The following is a 5,321-nucleotide window of genomic DNA, read 5'->3' on the forward strand; positions in this document are numbered from 1 at the left end:
ATGCGGAAAGTGACTGGATTTGGATGAAACTTGGTACACAGGGGTTTTTGAAGGTGCTGGTTCCAAATCTGAACTCAAAATTTAAAAATTCAAAATGGCGGATCCCGCATTGTGGGACAAGATGCGAAAAGTAATTGGATTGGGATGAAACTTGGTATACAGGGGTTCTGAGAGTTGTGATTACAAATCTGAATTCAATTTACAAATTCAAAATAGCGAATTCAATGTTACCACGAAATTGAAAGTTCTTGAAGTACCAGATAGACTACAACTTTCCACATTGTTGTAGCCCAATCTCAAATTGTATCAGTCCCAATCATTGACGTAGACAAACCATCATGAAGATCCAATGTTCGGTCAAGGGACTATTTTATGACCCCATGTGTTGCACACTCGACGCGTGTTCACCTACATGTTCTTCCATGATAAAACACGACGTTTTATAGAGAACATTGGAAAAAGTATCAAGAAGCGAGCATTAAATGCGCAACCCTAGAACATATCCCATTTAATACGTGTAGGATGCACGCCTATAAACTGGTTGGTCAACTTGCAAAGCATATTAACCACAACGTAATTACCGTGAAATGTCCTGCATTTCAATTGAATGCGCGCGTATAATAGATTGTATATCCCCGCAGCGACGGAATAGTAATTACACTGTAATCCATCGGCCGGTGACAATATGTAATTAAAATCCCGCGGAAGTGAACTCGGTACGATCGTCATAAAGAAAATGGCGGTATCCGTTACATTCGTTCTCGTAAAGGAGTTGGTCATTAGATTTGGAAATAGATGCAAATCGATCGCGATCAAACATTGCACTACATCAAAATCATCATTAACGCATAACTCTGCGTAGACATTAGGTTTCCTCGACACGGTCGGTTTGGAACGTAATTTACTCGACGCACCGTTATGGCAATTTGTTAACTTAAGTGCACTTATGACAATATCGATGCATTTCCACCTAGCATCGTTTGTTTACGAGTAACGATATCAGCACTTTTTCCAGGTGTGGTGCTGGCTATTGTGCAGAAGTAGTTCGCAATCTGCAATTTTGTTTAAAATTTATTATGCGGGATACTTCAATACCTGGTAATAGCTTAATTTATATTAATGCCAAGAATTGTAATTGTAAGTTACATGCGCCACTGTACACTTTTTTCTCAATGTGAACAGTGCACTAGTAAAAGCACTTTTTAACTGGGATTTTATAACGATGTAAATATTCTGTTACTGTCACCATAACTTGTAATGATAAATTTCAAGAGAAATCAAAAATATGATTAAAAGTTTGGATTCTAATTTAAATTAATATTCATCATAGCAGAAAAGTAAAACACAATATTCGGTATTTAAAAAATTTTTTATTTCTAAGGAGAGATTGCACCCTTCGAATTCGAGATTTAGTAGAAACAAGCAAATACCTCAAACTCATGAACTTAACATCTCTAAATATAAAATCTGAGAGATATTTTATTTGATTCGCTTCCATTTATTAAATTCCAAAGAATTTCATTTCAATAGACACACGGTTGACAAGATACAATTAATTCCTCGCAGGAGGCGTGCGCGTGTTCGTTTTAAACGCGTTTGGCGACCACGTTCGTGCTTCCACTCGTTCCACGTAGACACAGAGAAGCCACGGGTCGAACATTGGTCGAGGTCCTAAAGCTGGAACGCGAACACGTTAGCTCTGGACGACCGTAATAACTGCAAAACGAGATCGTGGGCAACCATTACGCCAAAATTGCCTGCAAACATTTAATATCGACACGGCTTGGCGCGGCAAAAGCGTATCAGGCACACGAAAATTGACGATACCAGGAGAAACGGTGACAGGATCGACCAGCACCATCGGCAGATTGTTCGCGTTTCACCGCGGCCACCGCAGCGTGCTCTATGCGAAAGGTGTGTACACAGCGGCATAATTAACGACGCATGCATTTTATACCCCTAATTGCGAATACATAGAACGCACGCGAATGTTTACATTCGTCTGGCATTACGTTATTCGCGGTAATTACAGGCTGTATACAATTCCCGATGCATATATGATACCACGAGGAGCAGATACAAGGGATGATCGACTGATTGGACAGACCAGCCTGAGCGTGTTTGGTCCGACGAGGACACAGGTGCGTTCAAAAAAGACATTTTTCACTGGCACACAATCTTTCTCATAGACAGTCAGTCCAATAAGAATTCGTAGCCTCTACGTTTATTAAAGAACTCTGTCTAAATTAAATGATAGGTTCAATATTTTCAAATAAATGTTTCATTACGCATATATACACAAATAGATTTTACACCTTTGTATTCACAGTAAAAAATTTATTTGGAAACATTGAACATATCATATAATTTATACAAATTTCGTTAATAGACCTGGGTGGTACGAATATTTATGAGACTGACTGTAGGTCACAATCATTAGGGTACACTTTGTATATCATATAAATATGCATACGAACGTGTATTATTTATGATACAGTGAATCGTCGATACGTGTTACGATGCCAGAATTCCATCGCGACAGGTATTAACTGATTGAATAATATAACAACTACATAAGTACGACGAACTAGTAACTGATCAGAATACTATACCAAGCGATCAATAATTTCTTTGGGGTGAAACTGACTATATGTTATAAATTACTAATTGACTATTTTATAAATTGTAGAAGATGTTAATTAACATGATGGATATGAGGTAAGACACTTTTCACTTTTATCAGAAATTGTTCCATATTTAAACCAAAAGTCTTTGAATTCAAGTACAATTTTCAGATCAATTTTCATTTCTAAACAAACTCCAAACTAATACCAATGATTACATCTCGAACCGCCCTCAGAAACCACTCAAACTTCCACCAACCCCTCCAACCTTCGCAATGCTAAACCAACAAACACCTTCCATCGCTGGTTCAACCTCTCGCGGAAGATGCTCCAAGTCAGCCGAGTACTCGTCAGGCGATCCAAAAGCGATATTAAACGAAGAGTAAATTTATTCTTTGTGCCCGGACGGACAAAACGACAAAAATTACGATACACGCACGCGGCGCGCAAATCAATGCACGCACAGAGCGCACAATTACAAGCGAGGGCTGAGCGTTGGTCCTGGGACGCGCTCGTACACAGTAAACGTTGACGCACACGCGTCCAGTCAGCAACCAGCTCGGTGTAATCGTCGATGATTGCCCTTTATTACAGCAACGGTCAAAGCACGGCCCGGAATCCGGTCCACTCGGCCCGTTCGCAACGGACGATGGATTCGTCGGTACATGAAGATGCGCCACGAAAGCCCTGGCGGTCTACTCGTTACAAGGCCCGTGCGTGTGCGCCAGCCTGATGCATCCGTTTCGTCGAAATTGAAATGCCCAGGAAGGCGAACCGCTCCTCCAGGTTGCGATCACCCGGTTGATCGTTTCGGAGAAGACACGATGTTGCTACAGCGGCTGCTTCAAAAGTAGGGCTGCGTTAGTTCGCGTCATAAACATACCTCAGGATAGCGTCATACTATGTCAAACTGGACACTTCTTACAGTAACATCCTCAATTTGGCTGAATCTTTTATGCATTGTGATATTAGATATTTTTAAACAAGTTCCGATGGATTACTCTTAATTTAAAGAATTGTTTTTACAATGATGTTATCTCAGTACCATGTGTAATAAAGTCATCTCTATGTGGAGTGGTTCCATGAGATTAGGTACAGTGCTTTACTTGTTGAGGCAACACCAAATAGATTAGGTACTTTTGGGAGAAACACTTGAGATTTGATTAAAAGAACATATAGAAGTCTCTAGCTATATTTAAAGAGTCTGAAAGAATTACTCATAATTGAAAAAATTGTTTATTTTATGATGTTTGTCAATGACGTTCTCTCAATACTATGTGTAATTGTTCATTAAAATTATCTCTATGTGGAATGCTTCCATGCCAAATAGATTAGGTACTTTTAGAAGAAACACTTGAGATTCGATTGAAAAAGCATGTGGAGTGTCTAGCTATATTCGAGAGAGTCTGAAAGAGTTACTCATAATTTAAAAAATTATTTATTTTATGATGTTCTGTTGCGATCGCCTGAGTGTATTCTCTGCTAAATATAATTATATGTTTGCGGAGTTCACGCTTTGATTGCAGCACATACCTCGAGTTCTTTAAAAAGATTCTTGCGATACTTCCCGCGGTACCATTAGAGAAGCGAAACTTTGGAGTACACTTCCAGCCACCAAACTTCAATTTCAACAGCTAGAGAAATACGCGTGTCTTTTACCCTTGGCTGCTCGAAAAACCTGCAATGTTTCATCAAAAATCTGCATCGAGGACTTCAAAGATCTTCTTGGTAAGCTGAGGGTTCTTGGAAACGGGTATGCAAATTCTGAATTTCACAAGTTGCAAAGAAGTCACGTTCGTATCGGATGATTCCATGCCAAATGGGATACTTCTTGAAGTTTAGGTTTCAGCTGAAATTTAAATATGTTGCAGTAATTGACAATACTTGTGAACGTGTGTCAAAGCATTTCTTACAATCTTTATTTTATTTATATTGCAATTGATTATCAATTATATTCTCCAATAGTCTTATGGTTGTTATTTACTCTAACTTCTTTTAATCGAATGTACATTGTTATAATAAAATTTTTATTTGGAAACATAAAACTGACCATTTCATTTAGACAAATTTCTTCAACAGACTACAAGATATGAATACTTATGGAATTAACTGTATACTGCTCCATATGTTTTCTACTTACAAGGACTATTGTATACTTCAATATCAACAATAGCTGAACTCCGTAGTAAGTATCCCCATCCATTATTAATATCTACTTATTTATTATCCTGATTATTCTCACTGTCTTCATCTCTCATCTCTTTACACCATTACAAGTTAGCCTTCAGAGTAGCACTATACACATACTTCCTTCCTGCATGCCATACTAAACACACTATTATTATCATCATCATCATCATCATCATCATCATCATCATCATCAAGTCTACAATCAGTAGTATTACTCAAATTGTGAGCTAACTTGCCAATCGTTGCCATACTCAAAACATTTCATTATACCTCCTTTAAACGTTGTTCGTGTGTTCTTCTCCCAGCATTCATGTGATCTCATTTTAATAAAATTGACGGATTAGGGTACGTAATAGTAAGATGCCACGATACCAACGTAAATAGTTCTCGAAGCCGTGCATTTTTCTTCGGTAGCCCCTAACGTGAAATCATCGGTTACCACAAAGGGTCGAACATCATCGACTCTCTGCACCGTAATTTCAACAAGTACGGATTGCCTGGCGTCAG

General features: G+C 38.6%; 1 long non-coding RNA gene across 1 annotated transcript in view; it reads left to right on the forward strand.

Moving 5' to 3' along the window:
- The window catches only part of LOC128894496 (uncharacterized), a 5,946-nt gene extending 2,060 nt beyond the window's left edge, over positions 1–3,886 (forward strand). Inside the window, exons 2-4 of the long non-coding RNA XR_008461580.1 lie at positions 1,567–1,914; positions 2,033–2,141; positions 3,219–3,886. This is a non-coding gene — a long non-coding RNA (uncharacterized LOC128894496). The remainder of the gene's footprint in view (positions 1–1,566; positions 1,915–2,032; positions 2,142–3,218) is intronic.
- Positions 3,887–5,321: the final 1,435 nt, after the last annotated feature.

This window comes from Hylaeus anthracinus, unplaced genomic scaffold (genome assembly GCF_026225885.1).
Source record: "Hylaeus anthracinus isolate JK02 unplaced genomic scaffold, UHH_iyHylAnth1.0_haploid 4, whole genome shotgun sequence".
In the NCBI taxonomy this organism is placed as follows: domain Eukaryota; kingdom Metazoa; phylum Arthropoda; class Insecta; order Hymenoptera; family Colletidae; genus Hylaeus; species Hylaeus anthracinus.